Genomic DNA, 15,870 nt, shown 5'->3' with positions numbered 1-15,870 from the left:
CCTCCCCACCCAACCTATTTAATATAACAACAGTTTCAGATTCATGCCATAGGTAAAAATATGAGTCTTCTGAGAGAAGAGAAATCTTAAATGAAAAGTTGGCTGATATGCTAAAATTCCAAAGGAATGTAAAAATTGGCTTGGCCTTTAAAAGGACGCAGTAGGATCACTACTTGCAATCCACAGCTGTTGCTTCTGGTGACACTTTAAAGTTCTGGCATATTAGCCCAAGATTCAGTCACCTTTTTGGTATTCCCCTTCGGCTAGAGTAACACTTCTGAGGGAAGTTCTGCTGCTTTATTGCAGTCGTGTCCTGTAGTGTTGTGCAGATTCATCTGACTGAGGGAACTTTTTGTGGGGTATTCCATTTTCCTTGTGCAATATATTGCTGTTCAGAAATGTCTTACTATTCTTTCAGCAGAGGTTTAAGCACCTGTAGGCATCTATGTCACATATATCCATGGCATCTGTTATTTTTTGGGACAATATTATGTGAAATAGAATTGTTCACTGTGGTACTTCTTTGTTTAAAACATACTTAAAACAGAAAATACTTTGTAAGCATAATGCCACCACAACAGCCTCTTTCACAATCCAGAAAGGAAATAGAAAGAGCGAGTTTCAGTCTCTAAATGAACCACAGTTACATTAGAGATCTAAATACAGGGAACTGATTATTTTTAGAAATTCAGTTCTTAAAAAAAGGAAAGAAAACAACCTTCAGTTTTATGACTGTGGGATATTGTGCTTATGTATACATAATTCAAAATGCAAGAAAATGGCCCAATATTGCTGCACATTATTGTGCCCATAGTGTGAACAAGTAAGAGGATGTCAAACTTTACATAGCAAAGGGCAGCCTAAATGTTGACACCAGTCAAGATGGTGTACAAGATGCTCTCTTGTGCTCACTAAAATTTACAAAGAATCACCAAACAAGGTAAAATTCCAGAAGCGGACTCCTTTTTCCATCAGTTAACCACTTCTCACCCCAACACAAAGTGATTGTAAGGGCTTTTTTCAACAAGTGTGAATGGTAGTAAGCACAAGAAAAGGAATCCAGTCCTATAACGTTATAGGAGTTATTTAATGTCCTGAATCTGTTTGGAGAATAGGGTATATCACCTGGGAATCCCCAGCTACCAGGGATCAGGACCAGGCTAGAGAGAAAGGGTCAAAGCCCTCCCTCAAGACAAACAAATCTCCCACTCCAGGTCAGAATGACATAGCTAAAATAACATGCATTTTGCCCTTAATGCCTAATAAAAATCTTCTTGTCCTTTGGTCCTGGCTAATGACTAATCCCTCTGCTTATATCACTTGATACCTGAGATTAAATGGCACTAATTAGATTTTCTAGCATCTATTTTTCTGATATTAAATTCCCGAGGACAAGGCATAGCCCCTTGGTGGAGCAGATGCTTCGTAAGTGCAAGGTCCCAAGTTTGGTTCTTGTACCTCTTGTGAAAGAATTAGATAACAGCTGCTGCTAAGGTTGAGCTTTGTTAAGCAGTGAACATGGCCTGGTTCAGCATAGGGCACATCTGTGTGCTCAAGAAGCAAATCAGAATGGGTCTAACTATTGAGGCTTTTTTCCAAAGCATGTTGACCATGGGCTTTTTGTGCTGAGTTTTATACACATAATCTACCTCTATTGGGGAAACTGCAGTTTCCCACTATGTCTGATGTCTGGGAATTGTGGTTCATTCAGGCTATAGTTCGAGAATAATCTCATATCTGAAAAGAAATTTAATCCTGATTTGTTCTCACCAACTGTATTATCACCGCAGAAAAGTGCACAAATGATCTTGTGCTGGCAGAGCAAACCAACATTTTATAAGGCAGTTATAAAAATGAGGGGATGAACAAAAATGTATAATTTTTAAAACAGGTTTCAGATCAGCACCAAATTGGGCACAGTTTTAACAGACAGTCCACTCTTGATTTGTGCCAATTTAGGGACATTTAAGCAAAAAGTTTTTGAATTATTATTTTTTAAAAGTAAAACTGTTTTCCCCATTCAGAAATAGGCAACTCCAAATTCTGCAGATTCAAAATATTTTATACAAATTGAAAAAGCCAATCTTGCTTATCTTGAAAGAGAATGGTTGGTCCTGTCTACTATTTCTCATTTGGAAAGAATCAAGTTTGTAGGGACTGAAATATTGGTCCTCAAAAAAGGTGTTTCATAGGGGAGAAACAGCGAACACTGAGCATGCAGAAAAGCCAGCTTTGTAAACTAGATACATTTTTGCAGCTTCATGGGCATGGAAAGGAGATATTTGGAGAGCAAAGGGCAATTAAAGTTCACAAAAAAGACTTTTAATTTTTTTTATTTAAACAGTAAAAAAATTACCACAGTCTTACTTTATAGAAAGTAAAGGAGTGGCAGTCCTCTAGAAAGGGGGACAGTTTGCCATGAACCTCAAGGAAATATTGTAAAGCATATTCAAAGTATTTCTGCATTAAAAAAGCTTTACTGTGCTTTCAGTAAACATTATTTCAGAATTTCTGAGATTAGACACCTGACACATGTTTTCAAAGGGAAAATCAGTTTCAGGTCTGGGGTAATCTAAACTTCTGAATGAATCAATCAGGGCCTAACTGAATTTTTAAATCCTTCCTGAACAAATGGGGATTTGCACTTCCAAAGGGATTCTGTGACTGGTTGTAAAAACTATTTTTAAAAGATATTTAAAAGAACAGAGAACGAATATTCAGAAGCTCACTCAAACTGTGAAAATTACTATTTTTTGCTTTGTTGCTGGGGATGATCTTGCTTATGTATTTGGTGCCTATATCTTGTCATAGTCTCAGCCATTCTACCCATCTTTCACCACTCAATTGTTTGGTAATTTAAAAAACAACTCTGAAGATGTTATGCATCATCAAGTCACTTCTGATATATGGTGACTATATGAGCTAATGGCCTCTCCAGGACTCTCAAGGGAAACCTCTGAGGCCATTGACAGTCCGGGGGGAAACCTTTAAGGCAGTTGAGTGTTAGAAGATCTTTCCTTGTATTCTAAAAACAACCATCTGAGACTAAACCCTCTAAAAACACAGGTCTGTGTCTTTCACATAAAGAACAGAGAAGAAGAGAGGAAGCTCTAAGTTAGCTGAGAAGGCATGATTTTGAACACTGCCCTACTCCAGACTATCTGGGCATCACCCTGACCTGCAAAAAATATTGTCTAAACATCAAAAGAAAGTTGCTTTAAGAAATAACATGCTTAGCAAACTGGCTGGGTCAGATTAGGGTGCCCACCCACAAACAATAACAGCTTTGTCTCTATGGTACTCCACAGTAGAATATGCTAGTGTCATATAGTATAAATCAGCACATGCTGAACATGTAGCTCTTAATGAATCATGCAGGATTATTACCGGTTGCCTGAAACCTACCCCCACTGAAAAAGTCAATAATTTGTCTGGCATTGTCCTTCTAGTAGTAGTTTGAGAGATGCTAGCAAATAATGAACAAAATAAGGTAATACAGCACTAAACCCATTCACTGCATGGACACTAACTCCCTAGACCAGTGAGTCACAATCTTGGGTAACCCAGGTGTTCTTGGACTGCAACTCCCCAAAACTTCAGCCAGCACACCTAGTGGTGAAGCCTTCTGGAAGTTGCAGTCCAAGAACACCTGGGTTACCCATAGTTGAGAACCACTGCCCTAGACAACTGCTAAAATTGAGGAAAAGTTTTCTCTACACATCTCGGACTCCAAATATTAAACCAGAAGTGTCTAGGCTATACCTATAGAGAGCAAAAACAGCACACATGGCTGAATTGATGGATGCTGTAGACTGTCTCCCACCAGGACTAAAATAGTCTAATTAACATTTTTTTTGTTTTTTTTTAACTATTTTTCATATATGCCCATAATATTAAATGGTGCAACTCCCTAATAAAATTATGAAAGAACAACCTCCCAAATGTCCTGTCACTAGTGTCTCTTCTCAGATGTTGCAAACAAAATAGCATCTCATGTTAGGTTGTTCTCCCTTCCTTCTGACTCCCACCTTAGCAATTTTGTCTTTTTTCTGTCAGTTCCTTTCAAGTCTTGCAAACCAACAGCTCCTTCATTGAGATTATCTGTCTCATGTTAGGTACTCCTCTCTTTGCACTGTTCCAGCCCCACTTTTCTAAGCAATATTGTCTTTTTGGTCACTTCTATATTCTCATTAGATGTGCATAGTAGGATAGCCTCAGTTTAGTCAGTTTTCCTGTAGTGAGAGTTCAAACTTGACTTCATTGAGCATTGACTTTTCTGCCTTTCTGGCTGTTTGTGGTATCTGTAACACTCTCCTCCGACACCACATTTCAAATGAATTAATATTTTCTCCTGTCTTTTTTCACTGTCTTTCTTTTACATAGTATGGATGATTTTGACCTTGGTTTCCAGTGACACTCTTTGCTAACTCTGAGCATTCTCCTGTTGTTGTTGTTTTTAAATATTTGGAACCTATACATGCAACATCTTCATTGAACTTTTGTTCTGGTATAGCTTTCCTTCCTCAGCTTGCCTGACTCAAAGAAAGGGTTTGGAAATTGCAATATAACTGTCCAGTCTGAATTCTGCGGAACAGGGATGACAACATGAGTTCACCTGAGAGGTCAAAGGGTTTGAATGTTTCTCCATTGTATGTGTTGCATTTACACTTCTGCTTTGCCATTTCATTAAGTCCAAAACAGCACTTCAAGATATTTTGGTACATAATAATCCTGCAGTCAGGGCCACAACATCCCTTTAATGGATATTCTAACCAGAAAGTTGTGGCTTATGAAGCTCTACAAAAGAGGTTTTCCTGACTGCAAATATATTTATGCTGCTACATAGCTGAGTGTATCTCAGCATGTTTAGATCTTGGCTTTACTAAGGCCATAATAGGATATTTAAAATGCTGAGCATTATTCTTTATTTCATAATTAGAAGTCATTAATGTGTATGTAATTTCAATAATTTAACTTCAATTGGATGAGTCAGTTTGTGATTAGTTTAGCTTTGCAGAAGTGTATGTGATTATGACCTGAAAGGCAAATTAATAGCAGGATTATGGTCTTATAGATCATACAATTCATTACGTTCACACTAATCAATACCTGGCACTAGCTACTATACCTTCTGTGTATATGTTTCATTCATTCAGATGGGCAGATCTATATTTTTGTTACTTCACTGTTCAATACATATAATAAAGTTGTGGGCTAAAAGCTTTTCAAGAATAGAGTTGCCAGTCTCTCTGGATTAGAGAATGCCTACATTTTTGAAGTAGGACCTGTTCAGTGGCCACTATTATTTTGCATCTCATCTGCATTAACAATTCATTAATGATTGTGATGATACTGTTGCATTATTACATCAACTCCAACTTAATGAAACCTTCCCTGGGATTTCTGGGTATTATGTATTCAGAGGTAGCTATTCAGTCCCACTTTCTGTGGAGTTTGCCCAAGTCCACACAGATGGTGGGGCACATAACCTCATCAGACACACACATTTTGAGTGATCCCAGCCAGACCTTCTCCTGGGAGGTGCAATGAAGATTCAGTCTCTTGACCTCTGCCTCTGGAGCCAGAAGATCTAATCCACTGAGTTCATGCAGAAATCAACAATTCAAAGATATTTCTAAAAAATATAGGATCATGATTATCAGGGGCTAATTATTGTAGTGGATAAGATATTATTTCGAAGTGCAAGAATATGGTTAGACTTCTGTAACTTGAGGCTGCCCCTGAGGATTTATTTTATTTATTTATTTATTTGATTTATACCCCGCCTATCTGGACCAATGGACCACTCTAGGATAGCTTAGAAACCATGGTTAGTAAAAAGTGAAGCTGCAAGGGTAACTAGGAGTGATAAATGGGAACACATGATTCTAGTGCTGGAAGAACTCTACGATCTTTCAGGGTGCCAGCATTTAACTAGAAAGGTGAGCCTGTGGTCCTCAAGATGTTCTAGAATGCCAACCGCAGGGGACTGCCAGGAGTTCAGCATATTTTGGAGGGGGTAAATGTTGCCTACTCTTTCTGCAAGACACGAAACAGAGACAGGAAATACAGTATAGTGTGTGTGTATGAGGGCTATAACTATCGGAAAAACCCAGCTGACACACCTAAGATCTTGAAGGTGTTTCTTCATCGTCCTGCCTTTCTACTAGAGTAATCTCCCAATGCTTTATATGAGGGCACTTGGGGTTGTAGTGTCCCATTCGTTGAACACTCTCTTCACAGATGCTTAAGGACTTATAAAATTTTATATGACTTTTTAAAAATATTTTATCAGTAGAGATGGGCACAAACTACAGAATGGCAGTTCATTATGGTTCATGGTTCATTGCTACTCACCGACCAAGAACTTTCTAACAAAATGAACTGTTCCATGGTTCATGTGATTTGGGATTTCCAGAAGCAGTAGAACAGCCCCTGCGGGAGTTAGCAATGCAAAACATTCAGTGAATTTTCATCTGACTCTCCTCCACACTCCCTCCAAGTTTGGCAAATATTGGACTTGGGACGTATGAGTTGTAACACCTCCCCAAAGCAGGTCCCCCCAGGAAAGTGCTCTTTAATAACTGGCTTGGGGGAAATTAAATGAGTGCTTCATGCATAGGAATGTGAGACAGGGTGTTGTTCATTATGAGGTGGACTGGGGAGGGAACAGAAAGGGGACAGGATGAATGGACTAGCTCACTAAGCATTCTCATCTCATGCTGGCTGCTGCAAAAGTAAAACCACCAGCTGAACAGCCCAGGTGTGGATCCTATAACCATTTATTCCCAGAGAGTAGACATGGAACTCCATGGTTGGCTGCCTGACCTGACAATCAATCCTACACAAAGTTTTCTCTAGGTCCACCCCAACATTGCCTAGGGAATTAAATGTGTAATACCAGGCTATTTGGCCAGCAACAACACACCCAAAAACAAAACGTACAAATCATCAATGCCAATAATATTTCAGTGTTCCATTTTATTCTGGGATGGCAGGTTTCCCCGAAGCACCCCAAGATTGACCCCAAAATAGCCCATCTCTAGTTATCAGTGTCAACTTCTGATTGTTATTTTATGAGTATATTCATATATATTTTTTATTATTCAGTAGATTTTATTCTACATTTTTGTATGCTTCTCAACCTGAAGATGGTATATGCATTGAAATTAAATAAAAGTTCCTAGAGTTCTTCTGACATTAAAAAAGAGCCTCTAATTTTGTAAACTGAAAAGTAATGTGGAGATGAGTGTCCTCTTGTGTCTTGAAATCCATGTCACAGTATTTATAATGATAAGTAAACTTTTTGGAGAGTAGACTGCTTTTAAAGTGGGCATGAAATTTCCTCTTTTTTAAAAAAAGAATAAAAATGGTTTTATATATATTTATATTTATATTAGCAGTGTGTGTTATGTGCCATCAAGTCACAGCCCTAATTGGGTTTTCAAAGCATGTGAGATAGTTAAAGGGTGGTTTTTTTCCCAGTGCCATCCCATGGTTGACCACATAATTGAACTTGGGTCTCCTGTGTCTTAGTATAACATTCTACTCATTAAACCCCACTGTCTCTCAGACGTGGTGATACAAGGGGTGGGGGAGGGAAAGCCTGGGATTTTGCTATTGTAATCCAAGCTTTTGATAACCTAAATGTTGGAGATGGAATTAATTATGCAAAAAGAAGCTAAATACATCCAACATTTTCTCCCTTGAAATCAACAATGCAAAGGGGGGGGAGAGAAAAAGAGGCACGGTTTTAAAAAATTGGAAAACAGTAATACATAGGATCCAATGAAAATACTTTGGGTGTACTCAAGGGCTCGGCGATACATAATGAAAGTTTTGAAAGCTTTGAGATGGAATTTTTTTTAACAAGAGATATTTCCTGTTATTTCAAAAGATGAAAATTATTTGCTGCACAGAGGTGCTGTTCAATACATATCAGACCAAAGATCCCACCGGAGCACTGAGCTAGTTGTATGATCTTGAACCTAGCTTTGATGTGACCAGTATTTCTGTGAAGGCGTGGAAAATGTGAGACTGTTTTTGCTATATTGCTGTCTAAAGCTGATACCAGGCAACAACAGTTCATAAGATCCAACGTCAACAGCATTGTAGTTCATTTTTGAAACAATTAACTGTCACCTCTTAAAATCATTAAAATAAATATTTTGTTCCTTCCTATTTTTTAAAAGTCAATATAATATAGAGGCACAATCATCACATAACAGATGCTCCTGACAGTGCACTGTCTGGCCTATTTAATCTTTACCAGCCACGTCCCCCAGCCAGTAACATGCAATCACCTTCCAGGACTCAGTACTATTGGCTTTATTCAAGGACCAATACACATTCTTTTTATGATGATCTACAGGACACCGAGAAGTCTAAGACCTTCTAATGTCTTTGGTTAACACAAATAGCAGTGACATCTACTTTCACCTCTTCTGTCAGCTCTCAAGCTGCCAAACATTGTAACTTCTACAGACTTTTCAGAGCTAGCCTTTTACTCCATGTCAGTTGCTATTGTAAGCTACTTTGGGCTTATGAAAAGTGGTATACAAATGTTAATTTCAGCTTTATGTTACATTTTGATTTTTTTTTTTTTAAGGAAAAGGTGTCATCGAGTAAATTCACCCTGTACACATTTTATTACCAATTAGGGATGTGCTTTTTGGATTTTGGAGGTCATCACTCCTATAATTTGCTCTTTTGGTGGCTCCACTTACAGGACCTAGATCTTAATTCACTCTTCTGGGAGTTCCACCTACAGGATCCAGACCTTGTAGACACCCACTCTGTGGTCACCTGGAGAGAAGGCCCCGCTGGCAGGCTTCATGCCTTGAATCAAACAACGTCTGGCCCCCAAAACGCACATCACTGTCACCAAAGATATTGGATAAAAACCTGTTTTATTAGATTACGTAGCACTAATAAATTGTTTCTTGACAAGAAGTCTGTGTGCGCGCCTTATATTCCTGATTTCATTATATGGCAGAGGATTTGTATTGAACCACTCAGACGCGTGGAGTAACATCTCCAAGGACAGCATAGGCTTTATAAACTAGTGGGAGGCTAGAAAGGACTCCCAGGAGTCAAGGGACGGCAATTCTACGCCTATTCAATTCTCCCTGTTATTCTCTAGTCACATGCTCATCTGTTCCCAGTTTCTATGCTTCTTCTCCCTCACTATTCTGAGCATGCCTTGGCCTTTGCTACTGTAATCCAGGCTTTTGATAACCTGGATGTTGGAGGTGGAATTAATTATGCAAAAAAGAAGCTACATACATCCTGCTTTTCTTGACTTTCCTTTTTCTTGTGTTTATTTTGTCTTTTCCTTTGGGATTTGCTGGAAGGGAACCTTTGGGTTTTTTTTTTTTTTTGAGCTGCAGAAGCCACATAGCCCAGACTTTGTGCATTCAAAGTATGGGGCTTTGTTGGGATTACTGCACAGATGTTTCTGAGCTCTGGTGTTTCTTAATGCTATGTAGAAGCAAAGAAGTGGAAAAGCCAGGTGCCCTTTTCTTTGAAATACAGCAGGAAGGTTGCATGCATGTGTGTGAAGTACAAATGTGACAGAAACTCCCACTTGGAAGTGCTAAAATTCTTGCAACACCCAGTGAAAGAAAATACCAGGATCCACAATCAAAGAAATTTTGGGCTCCCTGTCCCATCTAGAGTTGCCAGGTCAATGCCACCCCTAAACCAGGGATAGGCCCTTATCATTTCCAAACCTTGCCTGCCCACAGAGGCAAGGCAGGCAATGTCTGGGAGGAGCCCTGAAAGTGATTTATGGAAATGAGCAAGGAGAAATCTAGGTCAAATGGGCCAAGGAAGGGATATGGCAACCCAGAAGCAGCGGGGGCGGGGGGAATAATAGCAACCTAGTCTGGTTGGCCAGGGGGCAACATTCTCCTAGTAGTTGCAGTGGTTGTGTTATTCCCACTAGGGCTCTTATCATGTGCAGCCATAACTGTAGTACACATGACATATAGGAAGTGCTTCCAGGCTGTACATAGCTGGAAGGTTTATTAGGAGTCTATAAGGATTTTTTTCCCCCTGCAGGAACAATATACCACTGTTGCCAAGGGGTATGCGACAGGAAGGCTCACAAACTGTGATGCTGATGCTCCTGGCTTCTTGCTATAGTGGCATTGTGTGAGTGGAGCACACAGGCAAAAGCTTTCACACCGACCCAGTCAACCTGGTTCCTAGCAGGTAATGGAGGAGGATGGCTGTCCAGGCTCCGACACTACTGCATAGACATAAAAGGAACATTTTCCTTCTCTAGTGCTGTTCATGTTGAGATTTGTCTCCCTACTTGGAGAACCATGGAAGGACAGCAATTCCCTGAGGCTCCATCCAGCACTCTAAGATGTGATGACCATCGTCCCCTTGCCCTCTGCTGGTGCAGCCTGGTTCTAGGAGCAGGTTACTGAAAAATTAAAAGGACCAAAGGACTGGTAATATCCAGATTAGTACTGGCAATGTTAGGACTCTTTAACCTTGGAAGGGAGAGGATTGCCTTCCAAAAGTCTGCAGGGAGTTGATTGAGGTAAATCAGAGCTTTCACATGAAATAAGGGTTGTTACTGAACGAGAAATAAAACATAAATTGATTGGCTAGCTATGAAGTTCTCCCAAGAAGCTTAAAGATGGTGGAAGGGTGACTTGTCATATGGCTGTTCAGTTTAGCTTTAGGGAGGAGAGAATCAGCTGGGAAAGATGAGCAGTGGTTGCACTTGGATTGAGCGAAAGACAAGAAAAAACAGTGGGCACAGTGAAGAAGAAACACTTACTCTTTTACTCTGTTTGAACTGAGGAAAAGAGATAGTGATCCTAGGTGATGAGGCAGACACCAGCTGGAAGTTTACCAGCTTGGGCAAGGAAGGAGAGGCCCCTGGAAGCTGAAAAAGAATGAGAGAGAGAGAGAGAATGTGCAAGAGAACTATAATACAATGAGTTATAGACATGGATGCTGAAGGTCATGCAAGAGAAGGGTGATGCCCCAGGGAGCACTTCCTAGGCACACACACACACACACACACAAAAAGAGAACTATGGTTGTTCTCAGTTTGAAACCCCCCCCCCAAAAAAAAGGATGAAGAGGTTGTAAGTAGAGATGGGCACATGATTTGAGGAAGTCCACGAGCCAGAAATTTATGATTTCTTTATGAAATGTTGTTGTTGTTGTTGTTGTTGTTGTTGTTGTTGTTGTTATTATTATTATTATTATTATTATTATTAGTAGTAGTAGTAGTAGTAGTAGTAGTAGTAGTAGTAGTAGTAGTTTGATGGCCTGTCAGCCACCCGGGGGGGCCATCTGCACATGTTCCCACCTCTCAGCTGGGAGGAGGCAGGGTCATGGTCGCTGGCCAGAAGGGGGCTCTCAAGATGACAGTGGCAGTGGAGGAAAAGGAGACAAGTGGCAGGAAAAGGTAAGGAGGCAAGGGGGGCAATAGGAAGAGGGAGGGGTAGCCTGGTGGGGGGCAATGAACCAGGGGGTTTATCAATTGCCAAAAATTCATTGGTTCAGGAAAGTTTGGGTTCTTCAGTTTGGACAAACCTGAACCTATCCAAATCAACAAATTAGTGGTTTTTGATGAATTTTGTGGTTTATTTTTAGCTTCATGCCCATCTCTCGTTTTAAGCTTTCTTGTTCCTTCAATGGAGTGTCTTTCCCCTTTACAGTCCCAGGGACTGGACTTGGGTGGATGTGTGGCACTTCCATCTCCTGGACATCCCAAGCAAGCTGAATGTAGGTGGCCCCTCTCATTTGTCCACATCTGTAGAAACATACTGTTCAACTGCTGCTCAATTTGCCCTTCTAGAAAAAACGTACTAAGTTGCCAGTACACTGCAAGAACTTTTTTGTATTTCTTTCATTTCAGGTTCTTTCTTTCTTTCTTTCTTTCTTTCTTTCTTTCTTTCTTTCTTTATTTATTTATTTATTTATTTATTTATTTATTTAGTGGTTGGAGGGAGGTGAGCCATCTCTGGGCTGCAGCTGGCAGGTGGGACCTGCAACTAATCCCCAGTACCCTCTTCTGAGAAAGAGTTCATCTGGTAAGCCATGCCAGATATGAGTGGAAGATGCAGCACCAGCACCCGGAGGAAGGTTACACTACTGCTACACTATGCAAATGCATTATAGTTCTTTACACCAGTGGTCCCCAACCTTGGGCCTCCAGATGTTCTTGGCCTTCAATTCCCAGAAATCCTGGCCAGCAGAGGTGGTGGTGAAGGCTTCTGGGAGTTATAGTCCAAGAACATCTGGAGGCCCAAGCTTGGGGACCACTGCTTTACACAACACCACCTGCCTATAGAGGTCACATAGATTTGAAGCTATAGCCATTTGTGTTCATTTGCAGTCCACCCTAACACTACCAGCCCTTTCTTTTTAACAACAGACGTTTGTTCTTTGAAGCTTACTGTAACCTCAGAGTTGCTGGCCTGCTCGACAACTGATCTGACAGGCTTCAGCACCTGCCTTCCTTTGACCTGACTCATAAAGTTAAACTCAAAGAGGTATGTTATAGGGAGGACATGCTACATTATCCCTATGTCTCTGAAGTTGCTACTATGTGGATTTAACTAATCCTCTCTTCAGACATCAAAGGTCAAGGGTGTTCCCTTCTCCCTTTGGTACTAATTTAATTTTGCAAGACTTCAATCTAAAACATTCTTTCTGGTGAGTTCTGTCAATGTCCCATTGAGGCCAGTGCAATTAATTATGAGGAACGTTGATTTAATCATCTGTAAATGGTATGTTTTTATTTTTGTGTATAAATTTTGCTGCAGCTTTGCACTTTAGGAAAAGGATTATGTTCAGGAGTTAGGTTTTGTTAGGCCTCATTTAGATTTGAAATGTTCAACAAACTAGAGAAAGATAGTTTTAGAAGAGATAGCTGTGTTAGTCTGTGCTAGCATTATTAAGGAAAAACAAAACAAAAATAAAAAATAAAAGAGACAAAAATTTTATGACATTCTTGAAGGCTTTCATGCCCAGAATCCAATGGTTGCTGTGGGTTTTCTTAAAGACAGGAGTCAGAACTCTGTCTGTGCTCTGTTGCAGTTTGTTGGATAGTTCAGTATTTATAGCTGTGGGATCAGCTTTTGTCCTTTTCAGGAGATTGGGTGATTATTGTAATCAGTGTGTTAATAACAGAGTTCTGACTCCTGTCCTCTGAAGATGTCGGCCACAGAGACTGGTGAAACGTTAGGAAGAAAAACCTTAAGAACATGGCTAAACAGCCCGGAAAATCCACAACAACCAATTTTATGACACCTTAAAGACTAACTGTTACATTTTAATTGAGCTTCCGTGGGTAATCCACTTCCATGAGGCACTGCATGGCAAATATTTATACATGCTGTAGTGAGCACGCTGAAGCCTCTACCAACTCAGGCCTCCAGGAGTGCTCACTTTTCTTCTCAGGTAGCTGCCACCAGGTATTGCTGTTTCAATACCAATAAATCACTGAATCATGTGTTTCTTCAAAACTTAAACTAGTTTATTTGATTAATAAAACAAAATAGGTAAATCACAAGATGTTAATCAAGGTCTCTCACTCACTGACACACACAGACTTTTCCCTCACTGACTGTTTGGCTCACAGGCCCATAGACACACTCATCACTCACTCTCACAAAAACTCTCTCTCTCTAATCCTCCCTCTTACCTCATACACCCCTATATATATTCCAGCTCCTCCCCCTTCGGCACCACCTTCCGTCCCCTCATTGGCTGATGTTCCACTGCCCAGCTGTGATGGACAGGTGAGGGCAGGGCTGAATGCTACACATGCCCCCAAATCAAAGACTGTATTTAGGTGCAAGTCGTTGACCCCTGTTGATATTCAGTTCCCCTCCCAGGAAGCATTGTTCTGTATTTAATTACAATGATTGGTGGCTAAATTAATCCCAGGCATATAAATATGTATAATTTTGTTCTGTATATAGTTACAATGATCAGTGGCTATATATGTTCTGTTATATACAGAACAAAACTAAACAGGCTAAATTAATCCCAGTTAATTTAGCCACCAATCACTGGTGACCTAAGAAACCTTGGTTTGCATTCAGTCCACTGAGATGGGTTTTAAACATGTGTAAACATGTGTATATATTGTCTTAGCTATCTCTCTCTCTTTCTCTCTTTGGATTCTTGTCCAGCAATTTTCTTTTCCCAGAATGGCAATTTCTGAGGTCTTGTGCAAAGTGTCAGATAAACTGAAATTATTTGAAACAGGTTTCTGTGTTTTGCCATTCCTGGTGTCCGATTTGTTTCCATTATAGTAGAACCCCATATTTGCTGGGGACTGGCTCCAAGTTGCACTGTGGCTACTGAAAACCATGGATACTCCCTCCCTCCTTCCCTCCCTTCCCCCCTCTCTCTTGTATCCATAGTATATAAAGCATGGTAAAAGAAAAAAGCAGATTTTTTTCACATACATTACCAGAACTGGCCACTAGATGAAGCCAAAGACCATGCTATGTATTCTTCACTAACAAATATTCATAGCATAATCTTTGCCTCTCTCTGGTGGGTGGTTCTGGTAATACATGGGAAAATATATTTTTTCTGATATTTTTTCTTTCAATATTTTTAATATTTTCAGTGAATAAGTAAAACCATGGATACTGATCCCATGGGTATGGGGGTCCTGCTGTATATTTTTTGCACAGAGATTGTCTTATTTGTTGTATATAGTGTTCAGAGGGGTGTTGTTGGCAAAAGATGGCATAGATAACATTGGCAGAGGAACAGATGAAGGCATCCTTGATCTGTGCCCTTCTTAGGTCCTGTAACTGTATTACCATAATAAATGTGGGGGCAGGGTTGGCATCTAGGTGTTTAGCAGAGTTTAATCCCCATCTCTATGTCAGTGTTATGTAATCCATTGTGTGTTAGTAGTTGTTGAGTTTTAGGGAGGGATTGTCTGCCACCTAAGGCCTGGAAGAGTGTAGTATTCTTGTCAAGAATGGGTTGAGAATCACTTACAGTGCACGTGAATAGTTTCAGAGCTAAAAGTGGGCTAAAAGTGGGATTTGATTGTTTTCTCTTCTGGGTTTGTCCTGCAGTAGGTTGCATCTGGGTATTTCTCTTGCCCTGTTGATTTGTCCCTGAATGATATTGGATGAGTATTTTAGTGTGAGGAACACATTTTGTAGATCCTTGAATTTGAGCAGATGTGATTGCATTTGAGGGCTGGGCTGTAAACAATGGATTTTGCTGTGTGTTCAAGATGGAAGCTGTAGGCATGCAAGTAGGTATATCGATCAGTAGTTTTCAGTACAGCATGGTGTGAAGATGTCCATGTTGGAGTTTCCCAGTGATGTCCAGTTGTGGGAATTGTTCCAGATTGAGGTTGATGTTTGGATGAAAGTTATTGAAATCCCAGTGGAACTTTTCTAGGGATTCTTTTCTATGGGTCCAGATCAGAAAAATGTCACCAGTGTACCTCAAGATAGTTTTCTTTGCTTTGAATTTACAGAGCCTCTCATAAATGTTCTGTCTCCTGTAGTACTCCCTGCAGGCTCCTTAAAGCTTTTTCATGGTAACAACCAAAAGTTTGTTCTTGGTAACCACCAGTCTCAAGAGGATGGAGGCAATCCAAAAGAATGGTTCGTACTTGTTTGTGTACCTTTACTCAATTTGTCCTTTATATATATATATATATATATATCTTTCCTTTACAACATATCTGTCTTTCCCAAAGGAACAACTCTCTTAGGGCTTCATGTAGCATTTTCCTCCCATTATTCTTTCATGCAACAAGACATGTGGATGAGTACACATGGAAAAACATACACTGCAATGGAAAACAAACAAAACAAAATACCCAGCCTTTTGCAAGAAAAACCTGAAGCA

The 15,870-nt window shown here is 40.0% G+C and overlaps 1 long non-coding RNA gene across 4 annotated transcripts in view; it reads left to right on the top strand.

The window, feature by feature from the left end:
- LOC110072891 (uncharacterized) overlaps positions 1-15,870 on the top strand; it is a 601,139-nt gene that overhangs the window by 371,121 nt on the left and 214,148 nt on the right. The window lies entirely within an intron of this gene.

Source organism: Pogona vitticeps, chromosome 1 (genome assembly GCF_051106095.1).
Source record: "Pogona vitticeps strain Pit_001003342236 chromosome 1, PviZW2.1, whole genome shotgun sequence".
NCBI lineage: Eukaryota > Metazoa > Chordata > Lepidosauria > Squamata > Agamidae > Pogona > Pogona vitticeps.
Note: the sequence above shows the minus strand (reverse complement) of the source record. Positions and strands in the feature narration are given on the sequence as shown.